Source organism: Humulus lupulus, chromosome 2 (assembly GCF_963169125.1).
Source record: "Humulus lupulus chromosome 2, drHumLupu1.1, whole genome shotgun sequence".
NCBI lineage: Eukaryota > Viridiplantae > Streptophyta > Magnoliopsida > Rosales > Cannabaceae > Humulus > Humulus lupulus.
In genome coordinates this window covers 47,470,290-47,497,697 of record NC_084794.1, presented here as the reverse complement: position 1 = coordinate 47,497,697, position 27,408 = coordinate 47,470,290, and the positions used below count along the sequence as shown (strand labels likewise).

General features: G+C 37.9%; 1 non-coding gene across 1 annotated transcript; it reads right to left on the bottom strand.

Annotated features, from left to right (window-relative positions):
• Positions 1–5,058: 5,058 nt before the first annotated feature.
• Positions 5,059–5,145, bottom strand: LOC133820361 (small nucleolar RNA R11/Z151). The gene has a single exon (XR_009886776.1). It is a non-coding gene; the product is annotated as a small nucleolar RNA R11/Z151 (small nucleolar RNA).
• Between the last annotated feature and the right edge of the window lie 22,263 nt (positions 5,146–27,408).

The window sequence follows — 27,408 nt, the reverse complement described above, 5'->3', positions numbered from 1 at the left end:
CAATATCCTTGTGGTATTGACAGTATCTATTTGGATCCCTCTAGGACCGATCCTTCCTCATTGGTGGGGGCTTCTTGAAGGGAACCCGCCTCTCGTTGGTGAGGTAGATATGCTCCCGTGTATCCGTCAGGTCTGTATAGAAGGTATAAGCCGTTTGCCTAGGGTCGCTTCCCCGCTTGGGCTTTCTATGTTGATCATCCCTCGGCCCTTCGTACGCCCTCTTCTTCTTTGCACCATTCGACCCTTCGTTAGTCGGGGGCTTTGCGGTGGACTCACACTTTCCCGCCTTTAAGTTCGCGTGGCCATCCTCTACACGAATATACTTCTGCGCTCTCTCATAGAAGTCATCTAGGTCTGTGACTTCCCTTTTGAGCATATTATCCCACAATTTGCTTCCCGGAAGCACCCCGACAGTGATAGCCATTTTTAACTCTCTGCGGGTCAAGCTCCCCACTTTGGCTGCTTCCATGTTGAACCTGTGAATGTAGCTTTTTAGACTCTCATTTTCGCCCTGTTTTACATTGGCGAGGCTGGTGCCCGGCATAGTATAATCACGCACGGCATGATGTTGTTGGAGAAACTCATCTGAAAACTGTTGCCAAGACCTGACGGATCCCGGCCGAAGTCTCTTAAACCATTTGTATGCGGGTCCTTTTAGCGTGACTGCGAAATAGTGGCATCTAGCCCCGCTACTTATCCCTCTTAATTTCATCAAGTCATTGAATGCGTCTAGGTGGTACTTGGGGTCGGTGCTTCCTTCATACGGGGTCATATGAGGCTCCTTGAATTTGGCTGGGAGTCGGATGGTTTGGATCTCTTTAGTGAAGGGTGATTCATAGTCGAACTCCTCCTCAAGGCTTTGCCCTCCAGACGCGGTAACAATCTTACTCCGCAGGCTCTTCATCTCTATATCGAGGTCTTGCCTCTTCTTCCTCAGGGAGTCTCTCAACATGGACGGGTCGACACCCTCCTTTGTTTCGCCGTCTCGAGGGACATTAGGAGGGGTAGTCCTCTTATCCGCCTTCTTCTTGTTGAGCTCCTCTCGTAGATCCGCGGGCGTCCTCTTTGAGGTGACCTCGATGTCGTTGCGAGAGCCACCATTGTTCCCTTGCCTTGGCCCCTGGGGTGGCCTCGACGGTCTGGGACGCTCCTGCGGCTTCTCCCTGGGGGTGTTGCTGATGGAGTGTCTGGTCCTCCCGTTGTCTACCGGGACAGTGGTTTCCCGACCCTTCTCTTTCCCCTTGGGTAGGGTCATGTTCGACTTACCTTGCAACAGGCCATTCAGCACCTCCTGCATGTTCTCTAGGGTAGTCTCTAGTCTTTGGTTTTTATGGTGCAGTTCACGAATCTCCTCTTCATAGAAACGAGATTTGGAACTCAAGCTCACGGAATGGACCCGGGGTTGCTTATCGTGTCTACGCGTCGAGGGGCCCGAGTCTTGCCGGCCGGAGTTCGGTACTTGTGGTGGTTTGGGAGGAGGGAACTCGTTGGCATTCCCGGGTGGTGCAGTAGTTGTCCTTGGAGGACTTTCACCGTGTGGGATGGCCGGTGACGAGGCCTCCTTGTCATTCTCGTGAACCTCAGGGCCCCTTGGGGGCTCTACATCCCGGGGTGGAGGTGGATCCTTCATGGAGGCCTTCAACTGGACTCCGGTAAGGTGGACCTCCACCTCTTGAGGCTCCCTGAGTCGCTTCGAACGTCTTGGCATTTCTCCTTGCCGGAAGTAATGGCAGAACAGTAGCTTGGTGCTTACGTTCCCACAGACGACGCCAAACTGTTGACGGTAAGAACTCGTCAACGATTGATGGTTAGAAAACTTCGATCTCTATACTATAGGAAGCTATGAATCAGATAGAAAGAACTCTAAACAACAGGAGAAAACTTAGGCAACCATGAATACCAAAAGCATATATTTCTTAAGTCTCGTTTTTACATTCAGTTTTCCAACCCTTTAGCCTGAGGGGTTGGAGCCTATTTATAAGGGGGGGCTCTATTGGCCCTGGATACAAACAAGTCCCGGACCACAGGGACGTACATAGGTACTCTGATAATGTAGTGGCTCAGGGCGTAGTGGTGTCTACCCTGATGGTGTCAGAGTCGTGGCCTTGGACATAGTACTGTCGGCTCTGGCGTATGGTCGGGGGTGTCCAAGTGGTACCACCACTCTCCGTACAGGTCCGTGCCTCTCGCATAGCCTCAGACGCAAATCATAGGGTCGTGCCTCTGATCTTCCCATAACCGTACACCCCGTGTCAGCGCACGTGTTCCGTACTCGGTTGTCCTCATCAATTCCCGTTCAATGCTCCATGTTCGTTTGGCATATCAACAAGGTTCCCCCAAGTGATCTCGTGCCTATGCCAAGGAGGCTTCAACCTATGCATGTCCTGAGAAGTCAAGGTGCCAAGGGTCAGGGCCGGCCTATGCGGATCGCATAGACACGAGGCTAGCAGCAAGAGCGCCGTGGCAAGGCCACACCCTCGCATAGCGAGGCTGGCCCTTTTCCCTCAGGTAAGAGCATGGTACGGGCGTAGAAACAAGGTGGCACCCTCGCATAGCGAGGCTGCCTCTCCTCCTTCCAGGTGCAGCGTCGCGAGGCTAGGAGCACGGATACCACAACAAAGCCCCCACCCTCGCATGGCGAGGCTGACATTCTTCCTCCGAGTGTAGGCGAGGCTTGATGCCTGATGGAACCGGGTGCATACGGACGACCAGTTAGGGACCCTCGCATAGCGAGGGTGAAGTTCGGATGGGCAAGTGGTCGAGGGCCCTCGCCTAGTGAAGGTGTCTCGTAGTATAGAGCTTCATCCTTGAATAGAATTCTCTAGGAGAAATTTCTACATTTACAATGTTCTAGTGTGTTGAATTGTAGATAGAAACGTTTTAGCCTAAAGAAAGTTCTATCAACTAGCTCATTCAATTACAATGCACAACTAGCTCGTTTAAAGAAACTTTGTTGTCTTGCCTTTATAAATATAGATATATTTTTTAAAAATCAGTCTCAAAATTTAAATCCGAATAAAATGACAATAGCATTTTATCACTCAAGTTGACTCCTATTTATACACAGTATAGTTGACATAATGAAGGAATATACATATTACATAAATAAATATACATAATATATACAGTGTTGATAAAAATTAATATATAATTAAGTTGTAATTGATTTGCAACCACGTAATTGAATCAATCATATATAATTGTTGTGGTTCTCTATTAATTGATTGAAGTTTATACAAAAAAGTCCAAGCAATCCATAATCGTTTTGGAGTGCTTTGGCTCTTGATCTAATCACACAAACAATTTAGTAAGTTGTTTACTAGCCTAGCAAACTGTCACAATCAACACAAACAATTCAAACAAATCAAACAACACACAGGTTTTCATCCATATATCACCACAGCACACAAATTCTCAGAAGCTACTTCACTAAGACATGCAAGTTTTCAACCTTCTGTTATCACCGCAACACACATAATTCTCAGAACCTACTTCACTGCGGATGAATATCTAAGATATCCAAACTCCACTAAAGTTATACAATTTATATTCAAAATTGTGAAAGATTTAAAAATAAGAAAAATCAAATACAACATACCTCTTGCAAGCCAAGTACCAATCCAATGGCTTAAGTTTGACATATCCACTTGGTCATATTCTATCCCACTCCTCATATCCACTTGGTCATATTCTATAAAATTTCGATGCATATACACATAAATGTTAAAGCAACAATCACGGTTCACCACTTGTTCACCACTTGGTATATATACTAATAATGAATGATCTCATAATATTACCTAATCAAATCCAAATCCAATTTTTTTATTATGTTTTTACCATGAAATGCATGAAATCATCCAAATTTTGGGATAAATTGGATCCAAATCACAATGAGTGATGTGAATTTTATTAATGATAAGGTAAGGCCCCATAATATATCATCAAATTCAAACCAAGATTTGTCCTTTCTTGCCTATATGAATCTAATCAAATCCACCTTTCCAAAAAATAAGAATAATAATATCAATTGTATTATGAACATTTCTCATCCATTTATTATCAATTTGACTTTATTAAAAAAAATAGTAGGGTTGTTCTTTGAATTTATCATAATTAGCAAGTAAAGAATTAATTTATCACTATGTTAACAAGTAACGTGCAATTCCTTTTCGACATTTAGTTCTCTAAGTTGTTCACCAAAAAATATATAGTGTTGACATTCCACAAAAGCGTATTTTTTTGGCATTTTATCAAACAACTTGAATGCATAATAAAAAATAGCAGCAACTTTGAATTTCAAAATCAAACCATTTGGACAGAGATTAATATACGTAAAAGAAAGTATGAGTTGTGTATTTATATACAAATAAATATAGTATAATGTTTCACAACAGGTTGGAGAAACAAGAGCATAAAAAAAGAGAAAAAATCTGATTTTTATGTTATCAACCATATTACTTTTAGCAGCAAAATATATATATATCATATTTACATACAACAGAGAGAGATACCATTGGTATACTACTGTTCACTTCAGCCCCCATAACTTAAAAATATAATATTAATTAATAGATCCAGACAATATATATACACACAGAGTATCTTTCTCATGACATACATTTATTTAAATTATTTATATGGTTTGTTTTAGATTTATATAGCGTACTATATATATATATGTATTTATATGTACGTATAAATTGAAAATTGTATATTTAGAGAGATACCATGGGAGAGGTGAGTTACCGTGAGTGTAAGAGGGAGAGAGAGAGATCAAACCCAGCTGTTCCCAAAGCCCCCACAACGTACGTCGATCCCGAGATACTAAAACGGGACATTAAATATAATGACATAAGTTATTGCAACTTACCATAATTGGTATACTACAACGAAAATCACTCATCTAATCTCTTTTTTTTTTTTATTAAAGAGTACCCTGTAAAAAAAATCATATATACTAAGAATATATTTTTTTGCATGAAAATGCAACTTTTCAAAAGAAACATTATTTTTTATTAGACATTGTTTTTCAATTAAAATTATATTAATAAAAAAGGGCTTTAGTGTGTGTAACATTAAGATCATTGACTATAAAATCTCACCGAAATCCGCTAAGAGAATTAATGTTATCATCATAAGCCTAATTTTAATAATAAAAGATGTAAATCTTCAAAGGTTCGAAATAAGATTCTAGAAATATGCCCAGATAAGAAACTCTAGTCAACAGAAATAACTTCATCAGCATAAATTTCTATCAATTCTCTTTCGATCAAATTAATTATCTAATTGGAAATGCCATGAATATTTTACTTGAGAAGTCTGAGAAGTTTCTGAAGAAAAAACTTTGATTATGTTCAATTACACTCCTGAAAACCAAATCAAGAAACTAAACTAATAAATGATCAAAAATGAAATGTCAAAACCAAAAGGATAAAAAAACAAAATCACTATTAGAGAAAAAGATAATTCATGCCCAAAATCTAATAAAACTTAACTGAAATGATAATGAAGAGAATAAAAGAGTCTTTAATTAAAGACCAACAGTAAATTTGAGAGCTATACTCAGACTCAAACATAAAACTTCAACATCAACTCATCATCAAGGCTAAAAAATATATTTAATCCCCAATATCAAAGAAGAATAACAAATATATATATATATATTTATATATGTGTATATATAAGTCCTTAACTAGTCTAGTCTCAAATAAAACATATTTAGGTAAACAAAATGAGTCAAGAACAAGAAAAGGCAAGAGTTGTAGGAGGAGTAAGAATAGAGAAGTCTTGTAGAACCGAAAAAACAAAAAAACAGAGCATAATCCTCAAACAAAATCAAACCTATAACTGAGAAGATCACACATATCAGCAAGGCCACAATGCATCACTGACACTCCCTTGAAAAAGAAGCAAAACCCAGAAGAACAAAACAAATATCAGTGATCAGAACAAAGGAGTCCAAAATCCCCAAACACCAGTGAGAGATATCAGTGATCATAATATTCAAATGAAAGAGCAAGTTCTAACTAAACATTCAAACAAAATCAAACCAGTGAGAGATAGACAACTAAAGGGAATAAAATGAGAGAGGAAGAGAGAACCTTAGATGAATAGAACCCACTAATGAATCCACTTGATCAGAAGCGCATTAGAAGGTGGCAAAGAATATGTTCGTGGCTATGAGAACCACCAGTTACTGCTAGCCAAGAACCACCAATCACCACCAGCCAAGAACCACCCGTCAATGAGCCAGAAGTCTTGTGTCGATGAGCTCTTGCGTCGCCTGAAGCCATCACCAAGAAGAACCGAGTATGTTGAGCCCCTACATCGCCGAGAACCACCTAACCTGAAGCCATCACCGACAAGAACCGAATGTGTTGAGCCCTTGCGTCGCCGAGAACCACCCAACCTGAAGCCTTGCGCCATAGTCGTCTGCCGTCGAGTAGATTCAAGCTAGTCCCTGCCTTGCCAAATGAGAAGAACCCAACCTCTTTTCCTTGTAGCTGAAAAAGTTAATGAACCCTAATACTAAAAAGCCTCAATTCAGTTTTCAATGAAAAATAGTCCAATTCAAAAAAAATTGTGTCCCTTGTCCCTTTTTTAATTAAATGTTTTAGGGCTTGCATTGGAAGCCCTTAATGTTTTTTTAGGACTTATAAAGCTAGTCCTTAAAAGCCACTGACCAATTTTATTTCCTCATGATTTTTTAAGACTCACATATTTTATTAGGAGACTCTTTGCGAGTCCTAAAATGTGTTTCTAAAGGACTCTCAAAAAGTGTCCTAAAAACACTAGATACATTTTTAAGGACTTACATTTAGATGCGTGTCCTAAAAAGGTGACCCGTAAGGGGTATTTTGTAGAAGTACGGTTTTTCCTCATAGCTTAATTAAGGATCTATGCTAAGTTCATCATAACTTAGCACATGAGTGGGATCGTTCACATACTTCCTTAATGTTGACACATAGAATACGTCATGAACTCTAGAGAACGCGGGCAAAAGGGCTAGTCGGTAAGCTGCATTTCCAATGCGTTCTAGAACCTCAAACGGTCCTATGTACCTAGGGCTTAACTTGCCCTTTTCCCCGAACCTCATAACTCCTTTCAGTGGAGCTATCTTTTACAGTACTTTGTCCCCAACTTCAAATTCTAAAGGTCTCCAACGATGATCAAGATATTTACGATGTCGATCTATAGAGGTGTTTAACCTTTGACATATTGATTTAATGTCTTCCGAAGCTTGGTCCACTTCTTCTAATCTCAAGAATTTCCTCTCACTGGTCTCATGCCAGTGGAGTGGAGATCGACACTTTCTTCCGTATAGTGCCTCGTACGGATCCATCTTGATTGAATCATGGTAACTATTGTTGTAGGCGAACTCAATTAATGGGAGTTTCACACTCAATGAACCTTGAAAATCTAGCACGTAAGCTCTCAACATTTCTTCCAAGGTCTGAATCATTCATTTGCTCTGGCCATTTGTCTGTGGATGGAAGGAAGTACTAAACTTGAGTTTAGCTCCCAATCCCATTTGCATTCTTCTACAAAATGTGGAGGTAAATCATCCATCACGATCGGACACTATAGAGATGGGAACCCCATCTAATCGCACTATCTCAGCAATGTACAAGTCTACCAACTTAACTGAACCGTCTGTTGTCTTAATGGATAAGAAATGAGTGGATTTTGTCAATCTATCCACAATAACACAAATTACATTGTGCCCCTACGAAGTGTGGTAATCCAGTAACAAAGTCCATGGTGACCATTTCCCATTTCCATTAAGGGATCTCTAGTTGTTGCAATAACCCTACGGGTCTCTGATGCTCCACCTTGGTTTTTTGACACGTCAAATAGAGTGCCACGTATTCTGCTACATCTCTCTTCATTCCTGCCCACCAAAGTATCTTTTGAGATCTTGATACATCTTAGTGGTTCTCGGATGTATAGCATAAAGATTATTGTGAGCCTCATAAAATATTTTCCTCTTGATCTCCTTACCATCGGGCACGCATATTCTGCCCTTGAAACCCAACATTCCATCCTTCGAGATGTGAAACCCGGGTCGCATGTCTTTCATCATCTCATGCACCAGTCGTTGGATCCACGGATCTGTGAGTTGTCCCCCTTGAATCACTTCCATGATCGTGGGTTGCACAAATAACTTTTCCAATCTACCCACTACTATCTCCTAATCAAATTTGGATATATCAGTTTGTTGTTATTGGGGTATTTATTTCACCAAAATTACACAATCCATTGGTTGCCGACTCAACGCGTCAACTACTTTATTAACCTTTCATGGGTGGTACAATATATCACAATCATAATCGTCGAAAAATTCTAACCACCTCCATTATCTCATGTTTAACTCTTTCTGGGTGAAGAAATATTTCAGACTCTTGTGATCCATGTATATGTCGTAGTGGATCCCATAGAGATAGTGTCTCCAGATCTTTAATGCGAACACTACCGCTGCTTTTTCCAAGTCTTGAGTTGGATAGTTTTTCTCGTAATTTTTTAGTTTTCGGGAGGCATATGCAATCACTTTCCCGTGTTGCATCAATACTGCTCTGAGTCCATGACATGATGCATCATTGTAAATGGCATAACCCTTTGTGCCTTTTGGGATAGTGAGCACCAGAGAAGTTGTTAATTTGGTTCTTAACTCTTGAACACTCTGTTTGCACTTGTCAGTCCACTCAAACTTGATGTTCTTACGGGTCAGTGTGGTCATGGGCATAGCTATTTTGGAGAAACCCTCCAAAAAGCGCATGTAATACCTTCCTAGACCCAAGAAACTGCAGACCTCTTGTGCGTTCTTTAGGGCTTTCCATTGTTTTACCACCTCGACTTTGGCCAAATCGACTGCAATCCTATCTCCCGACACCACGTGTCCTAGAAAACTCATTTCAATCAACCAGAATTCTCACTTGGAGAACTTGGCGTACAACTTTTTCTCACTCAATCGATGTAATATTAGTTCTAGGTGTTGAGCGTATTCTTCCAGGTTTTGTGGGTATACGATTATATCGTCTATAAACACGATCATGAATTTGTCTAGATACTCACCCAATGCCCTATGCATAAGATCTGTGAATGTTGTGAGCACATTGGTGAGTCCAAAATACATCACCACAAACTCGTAGTAGCCATACCGAGTTCGGAATGTAGTTTTGGGAATATCCGATTCCTTGACTTTCAACTAGCGGTATCCGGATCTCAAGTTGATCTTCGAGAATACCGATGCTCCCTGCAGTTGATCGAATAGATCATCAATTCTGGGCAACGGGTATCAATTCTTGATCGTCACTTTGTTGAGTTCGCGGTAGTCTATACACATTCTCATGGAGCTGTCTTTCTTTTTCACGAATAGTACCGAGGCTCCCCAAGGAGAAAGACTTGGTCATATAAATCCTCCATCCATGTATTCTTGTAATTGCGCTTGTAGTTCTTTAAGCTCTGTCGGTGCCATCCGGTATGGTGCCTTTGAAATAGGTGCGGTGCTTGGAATCAACTCGTTCTCGAACTCAACTTCTCGGTCTGGGGGTATCCTTGGAAGATCCTTAGGAAACACTTCCAGGAATTTGCACACCACTGCTACCTTAGTTGATTGTAGCTTAGACTCCCTATCCTTGTCTATTACATTAGCTAGGTAGCTGATACATCCATCGTCCAGTAATTTCCAAGCCTTCAAGGTGGAGATTATAGCAAAATTCTTCTCGCAGGCTGTGCCTTGGAACACGAACAGTTCTTCACCTGGTGGGTTAAAAGTAACCTTTCTTAGTTTGCAATTTACCACTTCCTCGCCTTTTATTAGCCAATCCATACCAAAATTAACATCGTACTTGTAACGCTCTAATTTCTCATAGATTATCAAGAACACAGCGTTGGGTCATAATTATAAATATTGCTCTTTTATTGAATAAAAGCTTGAAAATAAATACATGGATCCATGGTTTTACAAAAATAAAATAATTTTCTTTAACATAATAATGAGCAACATTTAAATGAAACTTTAAAATAACATGCTTTTATAAAAATAGACATGCTTGATCTTCCTCGACTATATGGTCCCCACGAGTACATCATGAAGCTCTTAGGTACCACTCGCCACCGGCATTTCTATCTTCAATTGTCTTAAATAACAACATCATAAGGAAAATACAAAAAAGAGTTAGTCATATAATCAAACATAACATAAATTCACAAGAGTCATACAAACACAAACCTCTGGTCATATCGTAGCTTAAGTCATAATTCTACATCATAATCTAAGTCATAAATAATAAATCATATTCTAAGTCATAAGTCATAGGTCATAAGTCATAGATCATAAATCATAGGTCATAAGTCATAATCATAACTATAGGTCATAGGTCATAATAACAAGTCAGATAAAATAAAAAGATAAGTGTTTATATAAGGGTGGCAATTAAGCCCCAGACATAAGTCCGTCATACACCGGACATCACTTAGGTCCGTCATAAAGTTTTGGCAGCCGAACCTACCTGACATAGTCCGTCATACATCATTGGACACCTTAGGTCCAGACACACTTGCCCCTTTATTGTACCTGAAATGTTAGGTCATACAAACATAAACTATATCATAAACTACATAAACTAGGTCATAATACTAAACTACCTAATTTTCCATATGAAAAACTGGAATATTGGATACAAGAGCGGGATTGAAAACTCCTAAAACCAAACATAAAGAAACCATAAGTTTCTAAAGAAAAATAAGATGAAGAGAAGATCTAAACCATCGGGATAAGAACTTACCAAAAACTTTATGTTTCAAAGAAATTGAACACCTAACCAAAAGTCACTATCACAAATTAGGATTTGTAGAAAATGAAAGAATAATATAAACTATAGTGAACTAAACCTGATGACAATGGATACCTTGGATAGCTTAGAACCTCGATCTATACATCGAACATCGAAATCACACAAAACTTACTTCCCAATTATTTATAAAAGCTTTAGATTTGAAAGCTTTAACCCCAAAACCTTAATGTTTCTCTCTAGAATGAACTCAGCAGCTTGGAGGCTCTAAACTATGCTTGAATGATGAATGAACTGGCTAAATGAAGTGTCATATTTATTGACTTCAAGGAGTGAAACTAACTCCTTTAAAATGAATAAATAAATGATTAAAAATGAATAAATTTGAATTATTTGTTCAAAAAATGCCCAGAACTCGGTCAAAAACATTCAGGAATGAGTCAAGGTTGTTGAGGGTGGTTTCTAGCTCAGAATTCTATGAAAATTCAAATATTGGTCATTGGAGTCGATATATCGCCTAGGGTAGGCGATATATCACCCCTACCATTATACCGAGGGTTTGTGGTTTTGTTCGTGCGAAGTCGACGTGTTTTCCATATCAATATAGGCGATATATCAACCCTTATAGCTGTGATATATTAACATACGGTGATATTTTAAACACGTTTTTGCATACTTCAAGATGATTTGAAATTGATTACAAGAACTTTGATTGAGTAAAACGTAATCCTAACAGATGATGGAAGGTTCTAGAGCTTCTAGATCTTTCTTTTAATTAAAAAATTAATCTAAAATACTTAAATCCTTAATAAACATGCTTGTGACAAGTGTCACATTCTTAAGTAATCTATCTAAACCTTAGGTTATAATAAATAATATTCTTAGGACCAACTATATTAATCAATATCCACGAAAAATAAAATTCTACAGCTACTGCTACTGCTGCTACTACTACTGCGACTGCTACTACTACTATTACTGCTACTACTATTACTACTACTACTACTACTACTACTACTACTACTACTACTACTACTACTACTACTACTACTACTACTGCTACTATCTAGCTAAGTAAAATTTTGGGATGCTACAGTACTTATGTAAATCTAAATCTAGCAAATCCACGGTCAACTCCTGACCTTCTACCCAGACTAGTACGGCTCTAACCCAAGACTGTACCATCATATCCTCCCCCGAAGGTAAGGATACACCACATACATTTGTCATAGGCTCAAGCTTCCTATCAATTCTATCAACATAAGATGCAGCAATAAAAGAATGGGATGCACCAGTGTCCATTAATGCATATGCTGATTTATTAGCCACGGGAAGCTGACCTGTGTCCATTTCGGAAGTCCGAGCTCCTTTTGTCACCCTGGGTGAGTGCATAGACTCATGATGCAATGCATACTGGCTTTGGTTGGTCATTTCCTCCCTTCTGACTATGAGTCGAGAAGTACCTGGAGAAATGACTCGGCATTCCACAGGTGAAGCAGTTGCTATTGTTGCACTCGCCTTGGTGGCGCTGATTGTATTTGTTGCACTGCGACCAATAGTTGTTTTCTCTCCTTGGCTGCTTGTTTGTAACAACCCAACTATACTAGACCTTGGACCATTACTAATTTCTATACAAATCTTACGAAAACATACATTTAAACTATCATATCTTTATTTCAAAACTCTAAGGTAAAGGTTTAAAACTATATAAAATTCATAAGTAGGACATTGGGATCCCATTATTTGAAACAAAACATAACTTTGACATAATTAAAACTTATTTCAAACCAATTGCGGAAAAATACATAGAAAAACCATAATTAAAGAGACTTCATCCTCGAATCGAATGCTCGGTCCATCGATTCCATCCGGCCTCAATACACATCCCCAAGCTTCCAAGAACCTTTCCCACCATCAAAGCTATTTTCCTGCACATATAAACATAAAGGAGTGAGCCTAATGCCCAGCAAGGAAAATCTAACACATAGTCATATACATAAAATTCATATCGCAACATATACTAAAAACATATCATAAACATATGTCACATATACTATAATGGCCATTATTACTTGGGGCTTGTAAACTAAACAAGTCATATGCCCATTAGATTTGTGGGGCTTGCTAGCTAAGCAAGTCATATGCCCATAAATTTATTGGGGGTTGTTAGTTATACAAGTCATATGCCCAAGTCTACAACATACATAACATAACACATAAATCATAAGATAACATATAGCATAACATATAATATCCTATCCTATTTTCCTTACCAAATTGTAATGACCCAACTACTACTCTAGACTTTTGGACCATTAACGAAAACTATACATAAACACTAATCCTTAATAAAACTTACAAGTGAAAAGACCATAACTTTATTAAGAAACTTGTAAAAAAAATAAAGATGTACCTTACATAAATATCAAGTAGGATATGGGATCCCATTGTTTTAAAATCAAAACATGACATAATTAAAAAGAGATTTACATAAAAAAAAATGCGGAAAAATACATGTAAAAACCATAAGAAACAAAACTACATCCTCGAATCGAAACGCTCGGCCCTTGAATCCATTCTGCCTCAATACACATTCTCCAAGCTTCCAAGAACCTTTCCCGCCACTAAGACTATTTTCCTACACATATAAACAAAAAGGAGTGAGCCTAATGCCCAGCAAGGAAAATCTAACACATAGTCCATATACATAAATTTCATAAAAAAACATAAAAACATAACATAACACTTATATCACATACATACTATAATGGCCATTATTACTTGGGGTCCCATAGACTAAACAAGTCATCTGCCCATTAGATTAGTGGGGTCTTGCTAGCTAAGCAAGTCATATGCCCATAATCTATTTGGGGCTTGTTAGTCATATGGGTCATATGCCCAAGCCTACAAACATACTCAATCATAACATATTTCATAACATAAAAACATAAGATAACATATAAAAGCATATAACACATAAATTCTATCCTATTTTCCTTACCAAAAAATACCGGGATATGAGGACAGAGTTGGGACTTTGGAACACTCCTAAAAACCATTTATGAAAGGGTGAGTCTATTGAAGAAAAAGAGATGAAAGAGATGAAGGAAATATACTATTAAAATATACTTACCAACACCTTGTTCTCAAGAACTTAGATTTCCTAACCAAAATAAGAATAAGGTTAGAAGGCTGAGTAGAAGACTATGAGAACTTAAATAAAATAATACCAATGAACTAGAGTGTGGAAATACCTTGAAAACTTGTAAGACCAATCTAAACCTTGAACCGAAATGCTATAAAACCTTACTTCCCAAGTGTTTGATAAGCTTATGATGATCAAGCTTATAATTCCCAACCCAAGTGTTTACACTCTCACACTCACCTAGCAACTTGCAGCCTCAGAACTTAGAGTAATAGATGAATAAATGGCTGGGTACTAGGTCCTATTTATAGAGTTTAGGAATGTCGAGATCTTCATTTAAATTGAATAAAAATAATGGCTTTTAAAGTGAAAATAATTTGAATTATCGTTCAGCAGAGGCTGAAGACTCATTCAAAAAGATGCTGGACTTATCAAGAGGTTGAAGGTTTGAATGGGAAATGATTTTGAAAACTTCCAAAATGTGCTGAGAGGGGCGATATATCGCCCCCTGTAGGCGATATATCGCCTGGGCCAGTATGCCCGAGGCAATCGTGCATCGTTTCGGGTTTTTCGTATCTTCGTGTTGCGATATATCGCCCCCTATAGCTGCGATATATCGGCATACGCTGATTATTTAAACATGAAATTACACATTTTTAGCTTAATTTGAATTGAGTAAACAGCCTTGACTAAGCCCTCAAACGTTTTCAAAGCTGCTGACTGACCTTAGAGCATTCAAACTTTACCCTTAATAAATTTAATCCTCAAAATACTTAATCATTAATAACCCATACATAACATGTGCTATAATCCTATTGGTTCTTATTTAAACCTTATAGTATACTAAATATTATCCTCAATATCAGTCATATTAATCAAATCTTAGGTTAAAATTAATATTGTTAAACTATAGGTTAAACTTAGAAAATCTACAAGTATTACTATGAGTGTCCAAATAAATCCCGGTCTGAACCAAAAATCCACAGTCATAAAGATAATACTATTACTACTATTATACTACTATCTAACTTAGCTAAGTAAAGTTCTTGGACTCTACACAAATATACCGGGATATGAGAACAGGTTTGGGACTTTGGGACACTCCTAAAAACCATCAAAGAAATGTGAGTATACTAAAGAAAAAGGGATGAAAAGAATAGACACACTATATCATCAAGAATATACTTACCAAAAATCTTATGTTCAAGATCTTAGATTCCTAACCAAGAATAGAGAATAAAGTAAGGATTTTGAGTAGAAAAACTTATAAGAACTTAAGGAAAACAATACCAAAATAAACTAGAATTTGAAATACCTTGAATGCTTCTATGACTGATCTAAACCTTGAACCAAAATGTGCTATAAACCTTACTTCCCAAGTGTTTGATAAGCTTATAATCCCCAACCCAAGTGTTTACACTCTCAAGTACTCCTAGCAGCTTCCAGCCTTTGAACTTAGCTTGATGAATGAATAAATGGCTGCGTACTAGGTCCTATTTATAGAGTTCAAGAATGAAAAGATCTTCATTTAACTTGAATAAAATAATGTCTTTTCAATTGAAAAATATTTGAATTATCGTTCAGCAGAGGTTGAAGACTCGGTCAGAAAGATGCTGGACTTAACAAGAGGTTAAAGATTAAAATGAGTTCAATTTCAAAAACATTCAAAAATCATTCAAAGGAGCCAATATATCGCCCCTAGTAGGCGATATATCGCGTGGGCTAATATGCCCGAGACTCATCGAGGTGTTCGTGCAAAGTTTACGTGTTTTCATATCCTCGTATGGCGATATATCGCCCCCTAGTGCTGCAATATAACGGCATACGCTGAAATATTATACACAAAAGTACACATTTTCAGCCTATTTTGAATTGAGTAAACAGCCTTGACTAAGTCCTCTAACGTTTTCAAAGCTGCTGACAGACCCTAGGATATTCAAATTTTCATCTTAATAAACTTATTCCTCAAAAATACTTAATTATTATTAAACATACACAAGACATGTATTACTATCTTATTGGGTCTATCTAAACCTTATAATATACTAAATATCACCATCAATATCAGTCATATTAATCAAACCTTAGGTTAAAATTAATATTCTTAAACTATAGGTTAAACTTAGAAAATCTATAAGTGTTACTATGAGTGCCCAATTAAATCCCGGTCTAAACCAAAATCCACAGTCATAAAAATACTACAACTATTACTATTGCTAATACTATCTAACTTGCTAAGTAAAGTTCTTAGACTCTACATTGTTGAAGTTCGAAGTTCATCTTGGTGGCTCCATTCTTCATTTCTTATTTCCACCATTGGAAAACTGAGAGTTTCCTAGAGTATTGATCTTCCCCATACTTTGATTGCCTCTGAATGTAAACCTCCCATAAGATTCTCTTCCTCGATCATTTGTAACATATGCTTGTTCTTTAGCTCTGTAGGGCTCCTTCTTTTCTTGTACTAACCAGGATTATTGGTGGATTGCTCACTCTACAACTTCATCATAAGTATCTGAGCTGGTCTTCCCGGTGTCCACGAACTGAGCTATCTCTCTTTTCAACCCCTTGATGAATTTGCATACCCAGTTGGCTTCAGTGTGTACCAGATCCAGAGCAAATCTTGAGAGTTGGTAAAACTTGCTCACGTAATCTTGTACATTAGATGACCCTTGGACTACGTTGGCGAACTTAACCACCTCCCGATCTATCACCATCTGGTTGTAGTACTTGGCATTGAACATGGTCAGGAATTATACCCATTTAATCTGTCCAACGTCACGCCCCTTCCTAGAAATGTCTCACTAGATGTGGGCATCCTTCCTCAACATATACACTGCAAAGATTACCTTTTCCCTTTCAGTAGCCGCAACAAAGTCAAAGATTCTCTCCAGCACGCTGACCTATTCCTCTGCAATCAGGGGGTCCTAAGTCCCTTCAAACACAAGGTGATTTTTTCGGCTAAATCGTTTCGAGATTGGTTTCGACTATTTGTTCTAGATGCATCAGCTGGCGGATTTGCTCCCACCAGTTGGTCTTCTTGCACCGGGAATTCCTATTTTTTGGGAACATCTTCTCGGGGTGCGGGGTTGTGTGGCGCTTCTGAGAATCTCCGCATCAGTTTCCCGAACATCTAGGCATTTTCCACATTCTGCTCATGCACATTCCTTCTCAAATCCTCTATCTGAGTTGCCAGATTTTGTTCTGGCTGTGCTCTTTGTCCACGACCTCTCCCTCGGCCTTAACCCCTTCCTCTGCTTCGACCATGACCTACCTCTTGTTCAACATCCGCTCTCTCGACTGGGTTTGGTGGATTAACAATTCGACCTCCCTTGGCTCGAGTGTTAGGAACCATCTCGAGTCTCTATACATCAATGTTGAAAACCTTTTAGCATACAAGTTTCTCGTGCACAAGGAAAAGGAAAGAAAATCATAACGATTCAACTTAAAATAGGTAGTCATAACATTCAAGGCGATAACCTAGCAATACAAAATGATCATGACAGTTCATGCCATAAAATTTTAGTTAGTAGAATGATAAATACAAAAGAGAACCCTAGCTACATGTCGGGTTTCTGCATACGCCTGCTATAACTATACAAAAGTCCTACAACCTAGTAGGTTTTCCAAGTCATTACCAAAAAGTATAAACGAGACATTCACAGCAGATCCTAATCTACCCTATCCATCAGCATATCCAGCTCTATTTCGGATCCTCCTTTGGCTCTATTGCCTTGCCTGAAGGTATGCTATCAACCATGGAGATAGGCCAATCTATGGCCCAAATGCAAGCTCAATCTCCATACGGAAGTCATCCCACATGTCGTGAACCAGTTGCCAACGTCTGCGACAAAACCATATCTATGTTGAGCCTCTAAAACAAGTGTCGGCATATCGCACGCTTCGTTGCTCGGGTGTGCTGGCCCTATCAAAGACTTCTATCATGTAATGTGTCCATTTCCAAATGACACGTCGATGATGTTGATCGTACTTGAAGCGTTAAGGATTCTCGTTGTTAAAGAGTCTATAGTAATCGATCCTACGCGTAAGGATCATGGGTAGGTTCTCTATCACAGGGTCACTTATCTCATGTATATCATCCTTAACCTACAATTTATAGAATCGAGGTAAATAAAGAAAGTAAAGGAAACATGAATGAAAAGACACTACGTACAATGAGTGTCGGTCTATCTTGCAGAATGTACATGCGGGTTTGTCTACAAAATCGGCTCAACTCTAACTCTGATACCACTTGTAACGACCCTCAAAACTTACAATACAAAAACATGCAGAAATTTAACACTTTTTTTTTTTTACTTTAAACTCATTGTACCGAAAATCCATATAAAAAAACTAATAAAAAATATCCTGTGCGCACACGTTTAGTTTTATCAAACGAAATTACAACTACTCTTTTGCAGAGTTAAAGCAAAACAAATGTCATAAAAGAGATCATAGCTCCCAACGTTTCTTTTCAAAATGATGTTCCCTCAAAACCACCCCAGGTCGAGCCACATGTACATATCCACAAGCAGAGTTCGGCGCTCACTGCTCCACTTTTCTTTTACACTTACCTGCAACATGAAATAACTAGGTAAGCGAAAATGCTTAGTAAGAATAGCCTTGCACACAAATATAATAAACCAAGTAACGGGTTGCCCTAAGGTAGATATCACTAACGATCACTAGGGTATTGGAATAAATTCCAACCCTATCATACAATTCTTAATAATATCCATACAGAAATCAAGCACATTGGTTGCACCCAACAACCTATTTCATACATATCATATCAACCTACATTCAGAAAATCCCAGAACATTCAAGATATATAATTATAAAATTCAAATCAATTCAAACAAAAACAAAGGATCCTAGCTCCAACCCAAATTCACTTTTAGTGTCTTGGCTCCAACCTGGACTATAATTTCACAATGTCCTGGCTCCAACCCGGACTTTATCTTACCATGTCCTGGCTCCAACCTGGACTATAATTTCACCATGTCCCAGCTCCAACCCGTACTATAATTTCACCATGTCCTGGCTCTAACCCAGACATCATGTCCTGGCTCCAACCCGGACTATAATTTCACCATGTCCTAGCTCCAACCCAGACTATAGTTTCACCATGTCCTGGCTCTAACCTGGATAGTATTATAACAAGGTTCAAGCTCCAACCTAAACTATAATTCACCATGTCCTGGCTCCAACTTGGATTATAATTTCAGCATGTCCTCACTTCAACTCGGACTATAATTTCACCATGTCCTGACTCCAATTCGGACAATGTTATAATAAGGTTCTGGCTCCAACCTGAACTCACTTACCATTAAGCCACAGAATGCATAAGCATTGCAAAGGTAGGCATTAAGCGTGCCCTGGTCTTAATGACCCAAACAAAACTAGTGTAATATACTACTACAAGCACACACTAGTATATTCATGTTGTAGCCAAGAAAGAGAAAGGCTAACTTACTTGGAGTCCTTAGTTCCCAGCTCGATCTTTTAACTCTGCCATTCATTTTCCCTTTTTGCGATTAATGTAATGAATACAGTATACTCGAATTAAACTATGGCATACTCGTATAGTTAATATTCTATGATAGCTACATTCAATAAAGTTCTCTTAGAGACTCTATACTAACATTTCTCTTTACAGTGTATAAGACCATATTCCGCTTTAAATCAATGTACAATTTCCTGAGAAAAATCATCCTTACTGCAACATGTTCCCCGTGCTGTGCATTTTAATATTCTATCTCTAGAAGACTATCTCATTCGTATTACGCGTATTTTGGTTACTTATAAAGGAAGTTTAAAATGACTCTTAATATTAGAAAACTGCCCACTTTCTACTTAAGTATGGAGTTTACCGTTTTCCATTCTTTACCCAAAAATACTGCGTTTTGACCTTTTATAATTTATTATCCATTAACGATAATACTTTTCGATTTACTATTTTATAAAACCTAACTCCCATTTTTACCATCTTTAATCCATAACCTAGGATCTCTATTACGTCATTTTCGAAAAGAAAGGGCAACTAGACCTTGTGTTTAGAAAATTGTAAAAATGAACTCAATATCCTTAAACTAATTTGGGATTTGTTAGATATCCAAAAATTTAGCTATGTTTGAAAACAACTTCATTTCCAATTCCAAACCTAACTTTTTTACTGTTCATTTTAACGTGATAAAAATCTTGCTTTTAAAATGTTAGGTTCTCTAACCACAACCCTTTAAAATCCCATTCACGTATTATGTGTCCTAATGAAGGGAACTAGGAAAAAGCCCCAAATTCAATTTAGGTTAGGAGAACTAACCTCCCAAAACTCATTTTTTGTTATTAAGGTTCGAAATTACTATTTTTCCCCGTTTTTAGGTAACTTAGAAAAATTTCAACTCTTAAACCGTGAAATATTTTAATCTAAAATTTTACCAGGGCTGTAATACCTATCTTAAAAATTTTCTCACCATGTTTCATAATTTTTGGGAAGGCAAAACCCAATAAAAAATTTAAAGAAATCTGGGCAGTGCCTGCTACCCAAGAGTTTTTCTCAGATTTTTAGGGTTCTTTGAAAAATTATTTCTCTTACACCGTAGCCCAGTTTTTCCCAACATTTTAGCAGGATCTTTAATCATATCTAATGTAGTTTCTCTAAAAACATAATAATTTTTAGGAAAGGGGAACCCATTTATAAATGTAAGACAATTTGGACAGGGTTTGCTGCCCAAAAATTTCGTTTTCAGATTATTTGGTAATATTTTGAAAAACCATTACTCTTTAACCATTTTTCATTTTCCTCTAAACCTTTTGTGTGATACTTATACATATTTAAACTAACATTTTACCAAATTTCTTGGCTTTTGACTTAGTAAAATGTGTTCAATATTCAAAACAATATGGGCACTGGATGCTTCCCAGAAAATTTTCAGATTGCTTCAAGATGCCAAAAAGTTCATAACTTAGGGTTTGAAAACACCTTTTTTCGATTTTTAAAATACTAAACTCAAGTAATCATCTAGAAATATGCAGCCATACAAATTTTTTCCACAAACAGAGGTAGTAAGGTATGATCTGACCCATTGGAAGTCAGACCATGAAAACTTGGCAACAAGCATTTCTACACATTCTTGCAAAATAAACACAACTAGAAAAACCCTAGCCATATGCATGCATGCAAATCAACCAATCTAACCCTCAAGCATAAAAAAAAACTTCAAAAACCAACAAAACAACCTTTACAACCAGATCTAACATCAATAACCAAAAACAACTCAAAACCAACCAAAAATCTAAGTTTGATGGTTATAGCTTGGAGATGTGGTTCCCTTAGCCTTTAAAACTTCCTCCTTATGTTCTATACACTCAAACCAAGCCCCAAGGTACCACATGCAGATTTTTTTAAAAAGGAATGTTATGGTAGAAGATGGAGATGAGTGGAAAATTACCAAAACTCTAAAATATTTACCTTTGTTCTCACTAAAACATCAACATGCTTCAAATATTTGAGATCTTCTTAGAACAACTTCCCTTTTGTAATGACACAACTACTCTAGACTTTGGACCATTAATGAAAACTACACATAGACCCTAATCCTTAATAGAACTTACAAGTGAAAAGATCATAACTTTACTAAAACTTGTAAAAACAAATGTTAAACTTACATAAAATTTAAAGTAGGATATGGGATTCCATTGTTTTAAAATCAAAACATAACATAATTGTCATTAAAAGAGATTACATAAATAAGTGCGGAAAAATACACATAAAACCATAAGTAAAGACTTCATCCTCGAATCGAAACTCTCGGCTCTTTGAATCCATTCCGCCTCAATACACATTACCCAAGCTTCCAAGAACCTTTCCCGCCACTAACGCTATTTTCCTGCACATATAAACAAAAAGGAGTGAACCTAATGCTCAGCAAGGAAAATCTAACATATAACCATATACATAAAATTTCATAAAGTAACATAAAACATGTCATAACACTTATGTCACATACATACTATAATGGCCATTATTACTTGGGGTCCCATAAACTAAACAAGTCATATGCCCATTATATTAGTGGGGCTTGCTAGCTAAGCAAGTCATATGCCCATAATCTATTTGGGGCTTGTTAGTTGTACAGGTCATATGCCCAAGTCTACAAGCATACTTAACATAGCATATTTCATAACAAAAATTCATAAGATAACATATAAAATCATAGAACACATAAATCCTATCCTATTTTCCTTACCAAATTAACCAGGATATGAGAACTGATTTCATACTTTGGAACACTCCTAAAAACCATTTATAATAGGGTGAGTATATTGAAGAAAAGGGATGAAAGTGATGAAGGAACTATACTATCAAAATATACTTACCAACAACCTTGTGCTCAAGAACTTAGATTTCCTAACCAAGAATAGGAATAAGGTTAGAATACTGAGTAGAAGACTATGAGAACTTTAAAGAAAAAAATACGGAAATGGACTAGAGTTTGGGATACCTTGAGTACTTCTATGATCAACCTAAACCTTGAACTGAAATGTGAATAGAACCTTACTTCCCAAGTGTTTGGTAAGCTTATAGTGATCAAGCTTATAATTCCCGACCCAAGTGTTTATACTCTCACACTAACTTAGCAACTTGCAGCCTCTGAACTTAGCTCAATAGATGAATAAATGGCTAGGTGCTAGGTCCTATTTATAGAGTTTAGGAATGAAAAGATCTTCATTTAACTTGAATAAAAATAATGGCTTTTTAAGTGAAAATCATTTGAATTATCGTTCAGCAGAGGCTGAAGACTCGTTCAGAAAGGTGTTGGACTTATCAAGAGGTTAAGGATTTGAATGAGAACGTTTTTGAAAACTTTCAAAAACACACTGAAGGAGGCGATATATCGCCTGGGCCAGTATGCCTGAGGTAATCGTGCAACGTTTCATGTTTTTCGTATCCCCGTACTGCGATATATCGCCCCCTATAGCTGCGATATATCAGCATACGCTGAATATTTAAACACGAAATTACACATTTTTAGCTTAATTTGAATTGAGTAAACAACCTTGACTAAGCCCTCTAACTTTTTCAAAGCTGCTGACTGACCCTAGGATATTCAAATTATAACCTTAATAAATTTAATCCTCAAAATACTTAATCATTATTAAACCTATACATGACATGTGCTATTATCTTATTGGGTCTTATCTAAACCTTATAGTATAATAAATATTACCCTCAATATCAGTCATATTAATCAAACCTTAGGTTAAAATTAATATTCCTAAACTATAGGTTAAACTTAGAAAATCTACAAGTGTTACTATGAGTGTCCAAATAAATCCCGGTCTGAACCAAAATCCATAGTTATAAAAATAATACTATTATTACTATTGTACTACTATCTAACTAGCTAAGTAAAGTTCTTAGACTCTACAATTCTCCCCTACTAAAAAGAATTTCGTCCTCGAAATTTACTTACCAAATAACTTCGGATACCGGCCTTGCATGTCCTCCTCCAATTCCCACGTTGCCTCTCGTTCAGAACTATTACTCCATAAGACTTTGACTATAGGAAAGATCTTGGACCGTAACTGCTTCATCCCCCTATCTAGGATGCTAATCGGTCGTTCCTCGTAACTTAAGTCTTTCTGGAGTGCTATCGTATTGTACTTGAGGGCGTGAGATGGGTCTGACACATATTTGCGTAGCATCGAGATGTGGGACACGTTATGACTATCGGCTAGTGCTGGCGGTAGGGCTAGTCTATACGTAAGTGCTCCCACTTTGTCCAATATCTCAAAAGCACCTATGAATCGAGGACTAAGCTTGCCTTTCTTCCCAAACCGCTTTACACCTTTCATAGGAGATATCTTCAGGAAGACTTGATCTCCAACTTGGAATTCCACATCGCGTTGCTTGGTATCCGCATAGCTTTTCTGACGACTTTGAGTAGAAAGCATACGCTGTCTAATAAGCGCTACTGCTTCTTGAGCTTGTCTAATAGCTTCGGGGCCTAGAAGCTTCCTTTCTCCTACCTTGTCCCAGTGCAACGGTGATCGACACCTTCTTCCATATAGCAACTCATAAGGTGCCATCCTGATCATTGACTGGCTACTGTTGTTGTAGGAGAACTCTATCAACGGCAAGTACTTATTCCATGATCCTCCGCAATCAAGTACACACGCGCGTAGCATATCCTCTAAAATCCAAATCGTACGCTCGGACTGCCCATCTGTCTAAGGATGAAAAGTTGTACTAAGACTTAACTTAGTACCCATAGCTTGCTGTAAACTTCGCCGAAATCTCGATGTAAACATCGACCCTCTATCTGACACTATTGTCTTGGGGATTCCATGCAACCATACTGTCTCTTGGATATAGATGTCTGCATATTGGTCTGTCGTGGATGAAGTCTTAGCAGGCAGGAAATGAGCCGACTTGGTTAGTCTATCTATTAACATCCAAGCGGAATCATGCTGCTTATTCATCTTTGGTAGACCCGTCACGAAGTCCATAGCTATATCATCCCACTTCCATTCTGGTACGCTAAGTGGTTGCAATAAGCCTGCAGGCCGCTGATGCTCTGCTTTCACTTGCTGGCATATAAGACACTTGGACACAAATTATGCTATGTCCTTCTTCATCCCTGGCCACCAATAGATTGCCCTGATGTCATGAGTCATCTTGGTAGACCCTGGGTGAACTGAGTACGGGGTGCTGTGCGCTTCTTCCAGAATCTTCCTCTTAATCTTCTAATCATTTGGCACGCATATCCGATCCTTATATCTCAATAAACCTTGACTAGATATTGAGAAATCTATTGCCTTGCCTTCTCTGACTGCATCCATATGTACTGCTAGTGTGTCGTCATGTCCCTGACCAATTCGTATATCCTCTAACACATTCGATTGGATAGACAAGTTAGCCAGCTTGCCTACAACTACTTCTATTCCGGCACTATTCAACTCCTGCTGTAACGGCTTTTCTATTCCGGCTAAAGCTGCTAAATTCCCATAACTTTTCCTACTAAGTGCATCGGCAACTACATTCGCCTTCCCCGAGTGGTATAGGATTTCGTAGTCGTAATCCTTTACTAACTCAAACCACCTGCGCTACCTCATGTTGAGCTCCTTCTGAGTAAAGAAGTACTTTAAACTCTTGTGGTCCGTATAAATCTCGTACCATTCTCCATAAAGATAATGGCACCAGATTTTTAATGCAAAGACCACTGCTACCAACTCCATATCGTGAGTTGGATAGCGCTGCTCGTACTCCTTCAATTGTCGTGAGGCGTAGGCTATCACCTTGTCATTTTGCATCAGCACGCAACCCAATCCTTGCTTTGATGCATCGCAGTAGACTAAGAACTTATCATTGGGTGTCGGTACACAGAGTACTGGTGCTGAGAAAAGCTTATCCTTAAGAAACTGGAAGCTTTCTTCACACTTATCATTCCAGTTGAATCTTAGTTGTTCCCGGGTCAGGTTGGTGAGTGGACTGGCTATCTTAGAAAAGCCCTCTACAAACTTCCTATAATAACCTGCTAACCCTAGAAAGCTTCTTACTTCAGATGCATTCTTTGGTCTGGGCCAATCCTTCACGGCCTCTACCTTTGATGGGTCTACTGCAACTCCGTCTTTCGATATAATGTGCCCGAGGAACGCCACTTGCGAAAGCCAAAATTTATAATTCTTAAACTTGGCGTAGAGTTAATGGTCCTTCAATCGCGTCAAGATCAACCTCAAATGTTCCTCGTGCTCTAATTCATCCTTGGAGTATACTAAAATGTTGTCGATGAACACAACGACGAATTTATCTAAGTAGTCTTTGAAGACCCTATTCATCAAGTCCATAAACGCGGCTGGTGCATTAGTAAGACCAAAGGACATAACCAAGAAATCGTAATGTCCATAACGAGTCCTAAAGGTTGTCTTAGGAATATCTTCTCCCTTTACTTTGAGCTGATAATACCGGGACCGTAAATCTATCTTTGAAAATACAGTCGCGCCTCAAAGTTGATCAAACAAGTCGTCGATCCGAGGTAGCGGGTATTTGTTCTTAATTGTTACTTTATTCAGCTCGCGGTAGTCTATGCACATTCTGTAGAGTCCAAGAACTTTACTTAACTAATATTTAGTAGTATTATAGTATGTTTAGTATTATCTTTGTTACTGTGGATTTTTGGTTCAGACCGAGAATTATTTGGACACTCATAGTAGTACTTATAGATTTTATAAGTTTAACCTATAGTTTAAGAATATTAAGTATAACCTAAGGTTTGATTATATAACTGATAATTAAGGATTATATTTATTATACCATAAGGTTTAGATATCAACCAATAGGATTTTAAGCACATGTTATGAATGGTGATTAAGGATTAAGTATTTTTGAGGATTTAATTTAATAAGGAGTAAAGTTTGAATGTTATAGGGTCAGTCAGCAGCTTTGAATACATTGAGGGCTTAGTCAAGGCTGTTTACTCCATTCAAACTTAGCTAAAAATGTGTAATTTCGTGTTTAAATATTCAGCGTGTGCCGATATATCGCAGCTATAGGGGGCGATATATCGTAGCACATAGATACGGAAAACACGAGACGATGCACGGTCGCCTCGGGCATACTAGCCCAGGCGATATATCGCCTACAGGGGGCGATATATCGCCTCCTTCAGCATAAATTCAAACTCTTTTGAATTCTTTTCCTTTCAGCCATTCAAACTTCTTCAAAAGTCCAGCATCTTTTGAACGAGTCTTCAGCCTCTGCTGAACGATTATTCAAATGATTTTCACCTAAAAAGCCATTATTTTATTCAAGTAAAATCAAGATACTTTCTTTCCCAAACTCTATAAATAGGACCTAGTACCCAGCCATTATTCACCTTTTGCTCTAAGTTCAGACGCTACTAGTGTTAAGTGAGTGTGAGAGTGTAAACACCTGGTTTGGGAAAATCATAAGCTTAAACATCATAAGCTTATCAAACACTTTGGGAAGTGAGGTTCTATAGTATTTCGGTTGAGGAGTAGATTGGTCTTTCAAGTCTTTGAGGTAACCAAAACTCTAGTTCATTTCTGTATTATGTTATTTTCTTTCTCATAGTCTTCTACTCAATCTCTAACCTTAATCTTCATTTTGGTTAGGGAATCTAAGTTCTTGAGCACGTAAGTTTCGGTAAGCATGTTTCTCAAATGGTTTAGTCTTTCCATCCCTTTCATTTCATCTCCTTTCTTCTTTAGACTCACTCTTTCTTATGTTTTTAGGAGTGTTCCAAAAAGTCCCAACTCAGTCCACATATCCCAGTAACTTTGGTAAGGAAAATAGGCTAGAATCTATATGTTTATGTTTATGTTATTTTATGTGTTATGTTATGAAACATGCTATGAATTATGTTATGAATGTGTATGTTTGTAGGCTTGGGCTTATGCCCTATTTGACTAACAATACCCCAAAAAGGTTATGGGCATATGCCCACT